Raw genomic sequence first — 16,276 nt, forward strand, 5'->3', positions numbered from 1 at the left:
TGCGAGCACACAGAAAGGAGGGCTCTGAGCTGGGCTATAAGGCTGCACAGAGAGGGCTCTGCTTCCCAGGAGGCTGGGATCTAATGAACTTGCTGCCTGTTGAGGAGGCAAAGCCACCTCCAGCAGAGCTGCCCTCCAGGCTCCTGACTCCAACAGCCTGAGGCAGAGGTGGGGGGTGACGGGACCCACCTGTCATCGCTCTGTGGACACAGATGTTGCCAGCATGGTGGCCAAGCCTGGTTCAGGGCAGGACTGTGAAGCCAGCAGGTTTTGAGGTCTTGAGTGAGCAAACAGGAGAAGGAGGAGGGTTAGGGTAGAAGGACAGGACACTTGGAGGGGCTTTGACACAAGGGAGGGTGGAGGACGAACATTCTGGGAGTCTCAGTGTGGAGCAAAGAAGGCTGATCACCGGTTCCCCAGCCCCCGGGACTGAGAGCCCATGGAGGTGGGTGGTGCAGGGGTGAGGGGTGGCAGATTACCTCAAGGGGGTGCAGGTGGCAGTGAGGGGGAGGAGGGGACAGAGAGGGCCTCGAACTGAGCTCCTTGAGGGCAGGCTCGTGTGCGACTCTGAATGGGTGGAGGAGATGTGGGAGAGGAACCGCCCTTGGGGTCCTTTGGGGCTGGGCGGCCACTGGTCTCTCTCAAATCCCAGCTCTACCCCCAGCAGCGTGTCCACCTGAGCCTCGGTGTCAGTGACAACCAAGACAGCTCAGTGTCTCTCCAAGAGGACAGATGGGGACTCCCTGCTCATGCAGAGGCTCAGCGGGTGTGTTTCCTTCTTCACTCATCCTTCAGGAAAAACAGGCTGCCAGAGGCAGTGCAGAGGGGTAAGCTAAACGAGGGGCAGGCCTCCCAGAGGGGTGGGGACCCAGGCTTTGTGGCTGCCCCACAGGGAGCACCTGGGGGTGGAGGCAAGGCAAGCAGAGAGGTGTGTGTTGAGGGGAGGGGTGTTCCTGGCCCAAGAGGGGCCTCAGGAGGGGCTGGAGAGGACAGGAGTTTAGCCAGCTGGAAAACTCCCCCGGGGGAAGGGGCCCTGAGTGGGAACAGGTGAGACCTGGGTGAAGGGAAGACTTAGACCCAAAGGGCGAATGGCAGCCATCCTGAGGGTGGACCCCGGGCTTAGAGCTGGTAGGAGAAGCCCAACGCAGCCCCTGAGGGACAGGCCTCAGGCACTGCTTCCTCCAGTCTGTCCCCTGCTGCGAGGACCCACCGCGGGGAGCAGATGGCGTGTCAGGGTCTCAGTGGATGCTTCTCTCTGCCTGGCCTGCATTTGCTGTGATGGGAATTTCCCACCAACCCTCCTCAGCAGAGCCTGCCCTGGCCTCCTAGGTCATGCCCTGCCACCATCTTCAGAGTCTCGGGGCATCTGAAACATTTCAGCTACTTCTGACTCCCTCAGCCTGCACTGGCCTCTCCAGGGTGGTGGCTTGGTGGGAAATGGCCCATCCTGCCCCTTCCTGCGGTTCAGCCTCCAACCCTCCCCTCTGCTCTCGCTCTTCTCAGCACTTGCTAGAAAAAATCATCCCTGGAAACCAAACCCAGGAACACAAAGTGGGTGTGGGAAGCGGTGGCCCCTCCTTGGCAACAATTTCCAGAGGATTCTGCGAAGCAGAGTTTCCATGGGAACACGTGCTGGTTACACAGAGTAACCCAGTGGGGCTGGGGTTCCCTTCACAGCCAATATCGCAGGATCCCGCAGGCCCTGGGGGTGGGGGTGCCTTAGGCAGGCACAGCCACTGCGTTTTGACCACCGGCCCTCGCTAACCTGAAATCAAGTAACAGGCAAATCTGCCTTTTTTTTTTTTTTACATTCTAATTTAAAGGCCACACTCCAGTCTAAGGATGCCTCTGGGATTTCCAGGATGGATTTTTATGTAGTTCAATAGTTTTCTTGGCAGACCGCTCAGCCAGGAGAGGTGGGCCGTGGCCTCGGCCCAGCTAGGCTGACAGAGTGTCGTCTCTGTCCCTCTTGAAGGCCAGGGGATGTCACTTGTCCACCTGAGGGGCTTCTTCATCCCTGAATCCAGACTCCAAGAGTTGGGACATCAGCATGAGGCACTGGGACACCTTCCTTCCTAGGCTCCTCCTGGCCTCCCAGCAGAATTACGGCCTCTGAGCCTTGACTGAGCATGGCTCAGGCCCTGCTCTCTGCACTTGGTGTTGGCACGCGATTTTTATGTGGGTGTCTACGCAGGTGATGCGGGCATATATTGTGGTAAAACACTTAAACTACAGCAAAGTGAAATTCTCTTTGATGCTCCTGCCACCTCACAGCCTCCATCCCAGTCCCCCCCGCAGGGACCGCCACTGGGTCACTTGGGCGTGTTTTCTTCCGGGCTGTTTTTATTGCATCTACGTGCATATACGCATATATACGAACATATTAGATATAGAGTGTTTGTGTGGGGTTCTGAAAGCTTCAATAGAATCATTCCGTAGGTGCTGTTTGCAATTGCTTTGTTCAGCCCCACGTGGTGGGGATCTGCCCGTGACAGCACATGAGAGCTGCCAGACTCCTTAATTACAGCGAAGGATTCCACAGGACCAATGGGTCCTAATTTAATCAGGCCCCTATTAATGGCCTTTTCAGTTGTTTACAATTTTCCATCCTTGCAGAAGGTGCTGCAGGGAACATCCTTGCACATAGCCGCAAAACTTTCCGGGTGTGGACATTAACCATTTGAGCAGACACTGCCACATTGTCACTCATGGAGGTTGTACTGGTTTCTATTCCTCGGGTTCTTTATCTACAATATCTCATTTAATCCTGAAAACACCCTGCGAAGTGGGGGGCTTGTCTCCCCATTTTAACAAAGCAGAAACTATGATTCAGAGAAGTAGGCTGGCCATACAGCCTAGAAGGAGCAGCGCTGGGCTCGCTCCAACTGTGCGCAGTCCTGCTGCCTCCATAGGTCAGGGGAGTAGGGGTACGGGTGGAGGCAGAAAGAGCCTCAGAGGGACTCGGTGCCCCCAGGGCTGGGGAAGCCCACGAAGGGACAAATTTCCTTCAGAGATGGCCTGTCAGCCTTTATTGCTCATACTGGCATCTCAGAATTGTGGGGGTGGGGGTGTCCTCCAGCCCGCAGCGGTCTATCTCCCTGGGGAAATGAGGCAGGTCAGTAGGGGTGGTGGGGCCCGGCAGCCCACACCCACTGTGGGGCCTGGCTTCAGGCAGCCTGGACATGGATCCCAAGCCTCCTCTGGAAATTTCTGGGCACAGCATGCCTGGAGGTGTGAGCTGCCTCTTGGAAGCTTTATAATCCGAGATAATGCTGCTGTAATTGGCATCGTTTCCCATTTACAATCCTCTCGTTACCTGAAAACCTACTTGCAATGGCTATGTCTGGAGAGGGTTTAATTTTACCACTTTGTGGACCTTGAGGGGCCGAGGAGCATGGGCTTTTTCTCTGTCGCCCCCATCCCGTTTCTCCAGTGAGTGTCACAGGCCTGGGGACCACATTGCGGCTGACCTCACAGCCTTGGCTCAGGGCACAGCCCTGTAACTAGCTCCCCACCATGGGCCCCGGGCTGAACTGCTTTTCTCCTGCATGGTACCCACCCGTCTAGTCTCCTTCCAACCCCTCCTCCCTCCAGCCCTTTCCAGCCTCTGCCACCACATTGATCTTTCTACAGTACAGATGTCACCACAGCAGCACCCTCTCAAAACCCTGTAGTACCTTACATTTATGGTCAATTCATTTCAACAAAGGGGCCAAGATAATCCAAACAAGTCTTTTCAACAAACAGTGCTAGACATCCACACACAGAAGGATGAAGTTGGAGCCCCACCTCACACCCTATACAAACCTCACGGTGGCTTCCACGTCCACGGGATGGAGGTCTGGCCCCTCAGCCCTGCACTCAGGGCTCTCACAACCCCTTTATTCTTTCAACAACATTTGTCCAGCTCTGACCAGGTACCAGGCCCTGTGCCGGGGCTGGGATAAGAGACAGACGGTTCTGTCCTTATGGAGTCCATCAGCCCCATTTCTGACCAGCTCCCGCTGGCCCAAAGTCACCCCAAGGTCCATCCATGTTCCCATCCATAGCTGCTATTCCCTAAGGTGCCAAACTCCCCAATTCTGAACCTGGGCAGGAATTCCTGCTCAAATGCCACCTCCTCCATGAAGCCCTCCCTAAAACCCCCTCCCCCACCAAGCAGTTTATTCACCTCTCCTGTTGCTCTGACCTCCTCGCATTGAATCAGTTCACACACACCCATCTCGCCCAGGAGCCTCTGGGCTTCCTGTGCATGGCGAACAGCCTACTGGTCTCTCATTGTGCCTGACTCAGAGTAGAGGCTCCACAACCATTTGTTTAAAGAATAAATGAACCTTTTCCTTTGCTGGCAATTTAGTGCCAGTTCTTGATGAAATAGGGAGAACGATTTTTTTTCCAATTTCTGGGAAGTGATGTCTAATTAGTACATGACCCATTTTACGTATGTGAAAATTGAGGCAGGCATGTTGCTGCGTCCACACCAGGAGAGGCAAGACAATGACAGTGCAGGTTCTGGAAGGCCAGCGCCCTGCTGTCTGATGGGAAGGGGCAGGCTCCGTGCAGGCTGTTGGAGGCGAGGCACAGGCACAGGAGAAAGACCCGCCGCAGCCCCTCTCTTCACCTCCTGGCTGCTGAGGCTGTCAGAGCATCCAGTCGATGGCATGTGCCTGCGGAGTGTGCAGCGGGGCAGCAAGCCCCGTTAAGGTGGTTCTGCTGCTAATTGATCCCAGAAACCCCTATCACTGCCAGGGGATACTTCGGCTGGCTCAGCACTGTCCTGACTGCTGTCCCTCACCTCACCAGCTGGCCTTCCCGCCTGCTTCAGCCGCCTCTGGGCTAGCCCAGACAGCCCTGACCAAGCGGGGCCTGGGACCCTCCAAGCAGCCAGCAGGACTGAGCCCAGCGGGGGGTGCAGGGTGGGAGCACTGAAGAAGCTCTTTGTGGGTCCCTTGTGTCCCAGCCAGGTCACAGCCACCCCAACAGTGGCTGGATTGGTAGGGGAGGCTCAGGGCTGCTCCGGCCTTAAAAAGGCCCCCTACTTTGGCCTCTCTGGGAACCAGTCAGGATCCTGCCTCAAATGCCCCCACCTTCCTCCAGCAGCCCCCACAGCCTACTGCCTCCTGTGGGAGGTGGGGAGCCCTGAAGCTCCATGTGTCTGGGGTGGAGCCAGGAGAGCTGCTGGCCCCCTGACCTGTTAGGACAAGTCTGTGCAGGTGAGTCCCGGGGGGAAGGAGACTCCGGAGCCGAGTGACCCGGTCCAGAAATAGAAATGGTGACAGTGAGCCCTGAGCTCCTGCACCTCGGCCTTGTGCAATGGCTTATCTCTGCTTCTGGGATCAAGAGAGGACGCTGGGAGGGCTGAGGAGGGACTCCGTCCTGGCTGGTCTGGCCCCTCAGCAACACTCCCGCCCCACATCTCAGTGCTCTGGGACTCTGCTGTCTTCTTTCTGGGTTCAAACTGGGACTGGGAGATTGAAGAGAGCTTTAGGATGCTCCGTCCTAAAACTGCTCTGCCTTGGGGGAGGGGGAGTGACTGCTAACAGGTATGGGGTTTCTTTATGGGGTGATGAAAATGTTCTGGAATTAGACCATGGTAATGGTTGCATAACCTTGTGAATATGCTAAAAGCCTGTGAGTTGTACACTTTAAAATGGTGCATTTTATGGTATATGAATTATATCTCAATAGGATGAAACAAAAACTTCCCTGTTTAAACAGTTTCTGTGCCCCCTGTCCACTACCCCCGGGACAGAGCACATGCACACACACACACACACGCACTTCCCTGGGACCTGGCTCAGCTCTGCCCTCCAACCCAGCCTGCCCTGCCCTGTCCCTTTTCCTGCCCTTCCTCCCTTCTTCCTACAGAAGGGGCCTTCTTGGGTCTCTCTTAACCTCCAGGCTCTGGCACATGCAGATCCTTCTATCCGATAGGTACTTAAATGCCTACTGAGTTCTTATCTGGAGCTAGGTACTGTTCCCGTTTTACAGAGGAGGAAACTGAGTATCAGAGAGATGTAGCAACTCACCCAAGGCCACACAGCTGGCAAATGGTGCTGCTGAGATTCAAGCCCCAGAGGTGACTTCAGAGCCCCTGATTTGAACCTCTTCACTCACTTGCCTTCTGTGGTAGACTGAAGAATGTGCCCCCCAAGATGCCCACATCCTAATCCCTGGAACTTGTGAATGTTACCTTATATGGCAAAGACTTTGCAGATGTGATTAAAGACTTTAAGATGGAAAGATTATCCTGGATAATTACAATCACAAGTGTCCTTATAAGAAGGACGCAGAGGGAGGTTACAGACAGAAGGCAGAAGGCAATGTGATAATGGAAGCAGAGAAAAAGATTTGAAGATGCTACGCTGCTGGCTTTGAAGATGGAGGAAGGGGCCATGAGCCAAGGAATGCAGCTGTAGATGCTGGAAAGGGCAACGAAACCAAGTCTCCTAAAAGCTCCTAGAGAGAGTGTGGCTCTGCCAACACCATGGTTTCAGCCCAGTGAAACCGATTTTGGATTTCTGGCTTCCAGAACTGTAAGAATAGATGTGTACTGTTTTAGCCCCCAAGTATGTGGTAATTGGTTACAGCAGCCCTAGAAAACCAGTACACCGGGGCTGGTCCCGTGGCATAGTGGTTAAGTGCACGTGCTCCGAGGTTGGCAGCCCGGGTTTGGATCCCAGGCGCGCACCGACGCACCGCTTGTCAGGCCATGCCGTGGTGGCGTCCCATATAAAGTGGAGGAAGATGGGCATGGATGTTAGATCAGAACTGATCTTCCTCACAAAAAAAAAAAAAAGAAAACCAGTGCACTTTCTGAATGAAGAGCCCATTCAGCCTCCCAGGCCCCTGGTCAGTGGTCCAGCCCCCTCTGTGCTCCTCATGGACACCTCCTCACAGCTCTGACCCTGGAGGTGGCTGCCACCACGGTCTCTGTTCTCTCCCCAACCTTGGGCCTCTCCTCTCCCTGCCAGCACTGACCTCTCCAGGCTGGTCTCGTCCTCCAGGTGCCCAAGGGCAGGCACCAGCTCTGGGACATGGTAGAGGAGGATGCCGAGGCTCAGAGAGGGCCAGTGAATGCCCAAGGTCACTCAGCGGGCAACAGGCAAAGCCAGGTTTGAAATTGGACTTGTCTCATTCCAGAGCTGGTACTCCCAACAACTCCTCTCCCAGTGGACACTAGTAAATGTCCCTGAGGGAGTGACAAGGCAGGCAGACATAGGAACACAGGAGAAATGCATTGTGGGAAGCGCTATGGGAGCCCCAAGGAGGGTGGTAACTCTGCCTGAGCAAAGTTGCTTCCTTGAAGGATGAGGGCACCCCAGGCAGAGAATATCCTGAGTGAAGGCCTGAAGATGGAAGGAGTGAGATGGCAGGAAAGAGGAGGTGCTTATGGGCAGCCTGGGGAGATGACGCCAGGCCCAGCTTCTGGAGGGCCATGGAGACCATGCTGCGGCCTGAGGAGCACACAGAGGTTGGAGAGCCAGAGACCAAAATCCCCTACGCTGTTCTTTAGGAGGCAACTCAAGTGAGTAGCTCTGGGGAGGGTGGCCTGTTCCATTTGGAGGCTGCTCAAATAGGAAAAAGCTTAAGGGCTGGGACTGGGCCCAAGAAGGCAAAGGTTGGGGCAGGGGACCAGACTCTAGAGCCACTTCCAGGGGGCAGGGAGGGGCAGGCAAGAAGACGTGGTGACCTACAGGTCTCAAGGTGTCAGGGTGAAGGGGTGTCCATGCCCCGATCCAGTAGACAGAGGCTGGTTTCAGTAAACACCACCAGAAGTACAGGAGTGGAGCAGCAATGTGGGGAGAAATCCAGGCGGCAACCAGAGGGAGGTGTCTTGAAGGGAGCCAAGAGAATGGGTCAGGACTCAGGAGATAGGTGGAGGCTGAAGACAGATGGTGGGGAGCAACTGGGAAGGCCATGGTAGCCACAGCTGCAGGAGGTATGAGGTAGTTAGGGGAGGTGTGCCAAGAGGTGACCAGGGCCCCCGCGGTCAAGGGCTCTTGAGGAAAGGGCCCTTTCCCTCCTCACCTGCTGCTGCTGCCCCTGCATGCAACCCCAGCACCCATCCCGGCCCAAATAGAATTGGACCTTTCCAAGTGGGCTCCACTATAGGGAAACCTGATAGCAAATTCCAAACCAATAAGAGCAAATAAATGTGGGGAGATTACTGACAATAGGAGAGGGTACACCATGGGGTGCCTCCAAATAGCATCTCCTCCAGTACGTTTTAAGTGCTTTATAGGTCATTAACTACTTGACAGAGAGAGCCTGACACTTAAAGCAAAGAATTCTGCGCCTCTGCCGGAAAATCAATCAGAAATGAAGATAGAGCATTGCTGCCGTTCAGATGTACCGGGTGGGCAAACGGGATTCGATTTACACATAATTTTAAGGCCCTCTCCATTGTGTAAAGTGAGGCACACTGGTATTTGAGGCCATTTATAAATCCCAAACTAGGGTTTAGAAATACTTAACCTTCCCCCTGCCCTTTTTTTTTGTCTGTTTGTTAATGAAATATTTCAAAGACATGGAAAAGTACAGAGAGAAGCTTGAACATCTTAGCCCACCACCTGACTCTGTCAAATAAAACATTACAGCTATGATTGAAGCACTCATTTTTAAAAAATGTTACTTGTTTTTTCTTCCTGTCCTTTCAAATCCTTTCTGTCTTCCAGTCCCAGCTCTTTAGGGAAACCTAGGCTGACCACCCACCCCTGCCCAAGACATCTCTCCTTCCTCCGAAATCCAAGCGTAATTACTGCCTCTTTAATTAACTTGGAGATTAATCACCACCTGCTTGTGAAATAGCTTTTATTGTCCTCGTCTGTCCTGCATGTGGGATGAAGCTGGGGGTGGGGACCAGGCAGGGGGAGGAGGGACAGGCGGGCTGGGCTCTCCTGGGGCCCAGGCTGGACAGGGTCAGCTCGAAGGAGAGGTCTGAGAAGGCCTGCTATCCAGAGGGTCAGCTCCCTTCTGGCTCTGTTTAGGCAGCTGCCTGGTACCAGGAACTGAGATGAGCTGGAGATGAACCCCAAGAGAGCAGTGGGCAGCTAGGAAGGTAATCTACCCTGGGCAGCCTCAGGGCCTCTGCCCTTGCTGTTCCCCTCTGACCAGAATGTTCTTTCCTCATTGAGCCTTGCTGTGGGTTGAATTGTGTCCCCCAAAAGATATGTTGAAGTCCTAACCTGTGAATGTAACCTGATTCGGAAATAGGGTCTTTGCAGATGTAATGATGTTAAAATGAAGTCACCTTGAATTAGGGTATGCCCTAAATCCAATGACTGTTGTCTTTATAAGAAGGCCATGTGAGTCAGAGACCCAAGGAGAATTTGCTGTGTCACCAACCCAGCTCTTCTGCACCCTAAATCTGGCTGCCCAGGATCTCAGATAGCATTTCTCTGCTAGATTAACCCTCCCCCACCCAACTCCAGGAGCAGCTCCTACACCCTCCTTTATCATAGGAAGCCTTCTTCTCTATCACATCTCAGAGACCACCTTGAAATCAAAAGGACCCACCTGGGAGGAGCGGGGGTTCCCAGGGCTGCCCTCTCCCAGGACAGCATGCCTGCTCGAGTCAGTTTGCTTAATGAGAGCCTCCCGGGGCTCCACCAGGAAAACCCTCCCAGGTGCCCCCAAACCTCAGAGGTGAGCAGGGTAGCCTGATTTGGGCAGATTGCTTTTTTTTTTTTTGAGAAAGATCAGCCCTGAGCTAACATCTGCCAATCCTCCTCCTTTTTTTGCTGAGGAAGACTGGCCCTGGGCTAACATCCATGCCCATCTTCCTCCACTTTATATGGGACGCTGCCACAGCATGGCTTGCCAAGCCATTCGTCGGTGCGCGCCCGGGATCCGAACCCGCGAACCCCGGGCCGCCCCAGCAGAGCACGCGCACTTAACTGCTTGCACCACCGGGCCAGCCCCGAGCAGAGTGCTTTTAATTTCCTCTGTGATTTGGGGGGGAGGGGTTCCCAGGGAGGGAGAGGGTACCAGGATCTTAGCACGGAGGCCGGGCCTGTCTCCTTCACACTGCCAAGCACAGCGCTGGTACAGCACATTCATTGAAATAACATCTTCTAAGCCATCTACGCCAAACCAACACTCTCTTTTGACAGATGGGAAACTGAGGCCCTGACACTCCCCAGGGCATCCCTGTGTAGAGGAGATCTGAGGTCCAGTAATGTGAGTATGTCCCAGTACAGCTCAGCAATTCACTCCCAGGCGACAGCATTTCTCCACACTTCTGTCTCCCCATTCTTTTTTTTTTTTTTTTTTTTTTTTTTTTTTTTGTGAGGAGATCAGCCCTGAGCTAACATCCGCCAATCCTCCTCTTTTTTTGCTGAGGAAGACGGCCCTGGGCTAACATCGGTGCCTATCTTCCTCCACTTTATATGGGACGCCGCCACAGCATGGCTTACCAAGCAGTGCGTCGGTGCGCGCCGGGGATCCGAACCAGCGAACCCCGGGCCGCAGCAGCAGAGCGCGCGCACTCAACCGCTTGCGCCACCGGGCCGGCCCCTGTCTCCCCATTCTTGAAAGAGAATAGTAACACCATCTTCCAGGGATATTACCAGCCTTAATGATAGCTCTAAAAACCTGTGTGCACATGTTCCATTAATTCAATCAACAAACACGTTTTGAGCACCTCGTGCGCGGCAGGCCCTGAGGATACAGTGGTGAGCGCCACAAACCCAGCGTCCCGACCTCAAGGTGCTACCTATTTGGTAGAGAAGGGCAAAGAAACGCAGTTATCCTCGGGTGATTAAGTGTTATGATGGGGGGAACGGAAGCGGAGATGAAAAGGCTGCGGATCTCAGCAGAGCCCAAAAGAGCAGCAACAGCCACAGGAAAGAAAAGGCAGAGAATAAAACCCGCCACCCACCCCCAACCCTGCGGCCTGAGCCCCTTCTTCGTCTCAGCCAATCAGGCGTCAGCATAGCCGGCCAGCTGACCAATCAGGAGCCAGAAGAGGAGCACTAGTCGCAGGCCACGGCTTCCCCGGGGAGGGCGGCCAGAGCCCGAGCTCCCCGCCCGGCCCCGCCCTCGGCCCTCCCCGGCTCCGCCCCGCCGCACCAAGGGCACGCCCCACCCCAGGCCCCGCCCCAGGCCCGCCCGTCCCCGCCCATGTCCCGCCCCCGGGCCCGCCAGCCCCGCCCCCGGCCCGCCCAGGCCCCGCCCCGCCGCGTCCAGCCGCGCCTGCCTGGAGCCCCGTGGCCAGCGGCCGGCCGCTGGGGCCGAGTATTGTCCTAAAGGCCGAAAAAAGAGGAAAGCGGGGAGGTTGGGGGACAGCCACGAGACCGGGAGAGGATTTATAACATTTTCTTTCGCCGACAATACTGCAAAATGTGTGAAGGAGAGGGCGCCGCCGGGACAGCGTGAGCGCGGGCCAGGTAAGCAGCCCCGGCCGGCCGGCCCGCGTGGGGGGTGTGGGGGCGGTCGGGCACCCCCTGAGCGGCGGTCGCGGGGGCTGCGCCCCGTCGGCGCTCCAAAGGGTCTGGTGAGCCTTGAGCGGTGTGGACGCGGCCCCGGAGCTGAGGCGTCCTCAGTGACCTGGGGGCTGCCGGGGCGGTGTAGACGAGCGCGGTGGTCCGGCCGGGGCGCCCCCGACATCCCGAGGTAGTCGAGACCGACCCCTAAGGCTGAGGTTGGCGTCCGCGTAGCTCGCGGCCGGGCAGCCGGTGGACACGCGGACTGGGACAGAGGCACCCTCCAGCGCCCTGGGGCGTGTGAGGCCGTGCGGACACGCGCCGGTGGTTGAGGCGCCGCAGACCCGCGCGCAGGTGTAGCCGCGGGCGGGCGGCAGCGGCGGAAAGTTTGCTGGAGTGCGCGGGGCGGGCGGCGCGGAGGAAGGGGCCGGGCGCCGCGCCGGGGCGGGGGCGGCTCAGCCTCCCGGGCTCAGCTGGAGGCGCCTGGGGGACCCCGAGCCCCAGCCCGGCTGCTGCCGCGGAGGTGGAGGATGGGGAGGGGACGGAGAGACGGAACTGAGTCCTAGAGGAACACCAGAGGGGGAATCGTGTTGAGCCTTTCAGACAGGTTCCCCAAGCAGGCTCGTCCCCCTGCAGCCGGAGGTGTCTCCATTGCACATGCAGGAATCTGAGGGCGGAGGCCACCCGGTGTTCCGACACACGCTGCTCATCAGCTGACGGGACTCATGCACGGGCGGTCCACGCGGGAGCCCAGCTCCTCTCCTTCCGTTTCTGCCTCGGTGACGAGAAAGGGTGCAGGCGTGGTAGTGGGGAGCGCAGATGGGACCTGGGGCTGGGGTGCAGGGAGGCCCTGGATTGGGACCTCTGGTCTGCCTCCCACCGCCTCCCTGTGGCTTCAGGTGGCCCCACAGCAGGGGCGAGGGAATGAGTGGAGGAGGGAAGGCAGTGACGGAGAGAGAGAGTGTTGGGCAGGGGATGCTATGCCCACCTACCTCGTCTGCAGGGGTGCTGTCCCTGGGGCAGATCAGTGGGGCAGGGTATCTATGTGACACTCTCCTCTATGGGAAGAAAGACACCCAACCCCTGTCTCTGCCACAGGGGAAGGGCAGAAGGGAGCCCAGTGGCCAGGGGTGGGGGTGGGGATACCTACATGTCCAGGGTGGTTCTTAGGGCGACTCAGTCTCATCTCCACTACTTTCTGTCCCTTTTGTCCCGTTCTTACTCCCACACCCTCCTAGTCCCTGTGACTCCTCCTACCACAGGTCCCTTGCACATGTTGTTTGTGTTTTTGATCAACAAGTAGTCATCAAGCATCTACTACGTCCCAGGCACGGGCACCTCAGTAGTGAACAAGACAGACCCAGTCTCTGCCCTCACGAAGCTTCCGAACGAGTGCGGGGACATAGATGATGAACAACAGTCAGGAAGGGAACGGGGCATGGGCAGGGGAGGCACCTTGGGTGGGCATCAGGGAAGGCTTCTCTGTAGAGGTGACAGTGAGTCAGAGGGATTAATGCCTCCTCATCCTTTGGGCCCCAGTGCCAGTGTCACCTCCTCCAGGAAGCCTTCCCTGACCTCCGCGACCTGACAGTTCCCCTATGACAGGCTCTCATAGCCTAGAGACCACTCCCTTCATAGGCATTTTTATGTCATTATTGGGTTAATGTTTGTCTCCCCCCATCAGTTGTAAATGCCATGGGGGCAGGACCTGAATCTCTTCTGGGTAGATGGTAGGCAAAGCAAATAAAGGATGAGTAGATTTCCCCAGAAAAACCGGAGCTGCTCTGCCAGGTCGGGCATCCAGATGGCAGAAAATTTTCTTTTCCCTTCCGTGGCCGGAGTCGTGGGCTCCACACCCATTTGCCATTCACAGAAACAAAGTTAAAGAAACCAGCAGGCCTGGTGGGAAAGAGGGCAGGGAGAGGCCTGGTGCAGGTGGCCCACTAAAGTGCTAAGGCTGGCCCGCCGGAAGGGAAGTGGACCTGCAGTGGAGGAGGCCTGGGGACAGGTGCCTGTCCTGTTTTCTGAGCTCAGACCAGCCTACTCCTCATTCTTCTGTCCCAGCTCCTGGAAGCCTGCTTTCCTTCAAATGCTCCTCTGAGAGAAGGTGGTGGCCAGCGGGGTCCCCAGGATGGCCAGGGTAGAGGGCCATAGTAATTGCCTGGCCTCCCCTCGCCCCTCCCAGTCCTGGGCGGACAGGACCTTGGGCAGCGCCTCTCTGACCCAGAGTCAGGCCCTGGGGGCCACAAATAGCTGCCCAGGTGACCTGCAGTTCATCTAAACTCCTGGCTGGGAAGCAGGAATCAGGCTTAGAGGGACTGAGTCTTATTTTTTGTAGTTTCTATGCTCAGGGCGTTTCTCCCTCCCCCGGCTCTGTCAGCCCTGTGCACCTGGCACCTTTCCTGTGGCAAATTATGCTCCACAGACGCCCAACGAAGCTTTTAGCGCCCCCGCCCTCCCTACTTCAGGGCTGGAGTGCCGCTATGCACGGTGAGAGAGTCTGCATGCTTTCTCCAGGCTCCAGCAGGGACAGAATCAAAGCTGCCTCCCCACCCACCCTCCTGACTGGAATGGCTTTAAAACATTAATTTGTGATGATTTACTCCCTTCTGTTCTGTGGGGATCACTAGCATTTAAAATATGTATGTATTTATTTATTTATTTATTTTTCCCCAAAGCCCCAGCAGACAGTTGTATGTCATAGCTGCACATCCCTCTAGCTGCTGTAAGTGGGACGCGGCCTCAGCATGGCCAGAGAAGCGGTGCGTCGGTGCGCGCCCAGCATCCGAACCCGGGCCGCCGGCAGCGGAGCGTGCGCACTCAACTGCTAAGCCACAGGGTCGGCCCTTAAATATGTATTTAAATCAGATTCACTGCTCCCGGTTAAACCTTAGCTGCCTCCCCTGCCCCTCCAGCAGAAAGAACACTGGATTCGGAGTGGGCAACTCAGAGGTTCAGGCCAAGTTCTGCTAATGACAAGCTGTGTGACCTTGGGCAAATTACTTAACCTCTCTGCGCCTCCATTGGCTCCTCTGGAAACTGAGGTTAATGATAATCCTTCCCTCACAGAGTGTTGTGAGGATTAAATTAGATAACGTCAGGGAAGAGCTGTACAATGCCAGGCCCGTGTTTTCTGTTCCCAGGACTGACTGTCCTGCTAATTAGCCTGGTGACCTTGGGCAGGCCACTCAGCCACTCCTTGCCCTCAATTTCCTCATCTGAAAAGCACAGGGGTTGTTCTAGGAGATGAGGCCACAGAGCACCCCCCTTCCAGCCCTGAGCCCTCCCTCCCCTCCCCTGCCCCCTGCCAGACACCTTCCCACTGGTCACCCCTTTTCTCATTATCCAGGCGCTTGGTTCTAATTGGAGATGGTCCCTCCCCAGCTGCCTCTCCTCCCGGCTCCCTGTGAAGTTGTAGGTTTTAGGCCCCAAGGGCCGGCATTTCTTGGCTCATTTTCAGGGGCAATTAGCCGTGATGTCACAGGCCTTGGAGGTGGCCTCAGTGGGCACATGGCCAGGCTGCCCAGAAGCCAGGACTCTGCTCCGTCTGTGGCCTGCGGGGCTCCCCTGGACCTGGGGGGTCCCCAGTGCTATTTGTGGGGAGGCGGTTTCCCAGGCAGAGCCGTTTCCATTTCTGTACTTTATGACTCCTTGAGGCCCGAGCCTGAGTGTAAATTAGCTCTACACTGTGCTTTTGTTGGCAACTGTCTGTTCCTTGGAAGCAAGGGGCTTTGTCAGGAAGAACAAAGCTGTTTGGCGTTTTTCTGATTTGGGGGAAGCGTGCTCCTGGGGGAGGGCTCCTCACTTCTCCATGTCAGTCGGGGAGCCCTTGGTTCTCAGACTCGCGGGTTTTGTTTTGGGTTTTTAAGTCCTATGGCTTAAGAGTCACATATGTTTGTGTGTGTGTTGGCTGAGAGATTTTTCCTCCTTTTTGGCTTACACAGTGTATTCCATGGAAGCTAATTCCAGAGACTGAACTTTTCAAATCACTGCTTCAACAGCTTTTTAAAATCTGGACCTAGTTACTCCTGTCATCCATGTATAAAGATTTAGAGAAAAATTCCAAACCCGAGAGTGGGCAGCCTTGAGGATGTACAGCTCCTGGCAGCGCGCGCTCGGTGTAGACCTGAGGTCAAAGCCGAAATGTCGAGCACCCCTTGGGACGGGAGGTGGGGGGGGAGCGTGGTCTGCTTGGTGCCAGACATCTGGGTATTTAGAAAACATCTGGGTGGCTGGATTTTTCAGGTTTCTGCCTGACATTTAATACATTTAATATCACAGACATTGAGCCTGCCTCCTGCGCCCCCCCCCCCCTCAAACACACCCAGCCCCTTCCACCCCTGCCTGATGGGTAAGAAACATCCATTCTTTCCAGTTCCCTAGCGTTTTCCCCCTACCGGAAATCTGATGGGCTTATGACATCATGGCTGGCTGCTGAGCGATGAAGTGGATGCCACAAAGAAATCCGACATATCAGATGGATTTTGAAATCAGTTTCCCTCCGGCCATAGGAGCAGGCGTGAAGTCAGGAGAATGTGAGCTTTGTTTAAAAAAACAACAAATAAAAGTAAGCCTTGCCCTGTATTAAATACAGTTTTTTAAAGCAAACAGACCTTTTGGACATCATCCTATTTTAATATAAATGCTGGTGTTTATGAAACAAAAGCGGCTAATCAATCAGACCTGAAGCTGCGTGTGAATGTTCCGTTTCTGTTGAGTTTTTGTGTGTTCTCATTCACTGATAAAGGAGGAACTGGGGATGGTTTATCTCCCTTCGTTATTCAAATAGGATAGCCTTTTTTTTTTTTTTTTATGCCAGTAAAATTCACTGGGTAAATTGCTGGTTTATG

General features: G+C 55.5%; 1 long non-coding RNA gene across 1 annotated transcript; it reads left to right on the plus strand.

Moving 5' to 3' along the window:
• Positions 1-11,226: 11,226 nt before the first annotated feature.
• Positions 11,227-16,036, plus strand: LOC131421531 (uncharacterized). The gene is made up of 3 exons (XR_009223895.1): positions 11,227-11,390; positions 12,727-12,845; positions 15,810-16,036. It is a non-coding gene; the product is annotated as an uncharacterized LOC131421531 (long non-coding RNA).
• The last annotated feature ends 240 nt before the right edge of the window (positions 16,037-16,276 follow it).

The sequence above is a fragment of the Diceros bicornis genome, chromosome 25 (assembly GCF_020826845.1).
Source record: "Diceros bicornis minor isolate mBicDic1 chromosome 25, mDicBic1.mat.cur, whole genome shotgun sequence".
Lineage (NCBI taxonomy): Eukaryota > Metazoa > Chordata > Mammalia > Perissodactyla > Rhinocerotidae > Diceros > Diceros bicornis.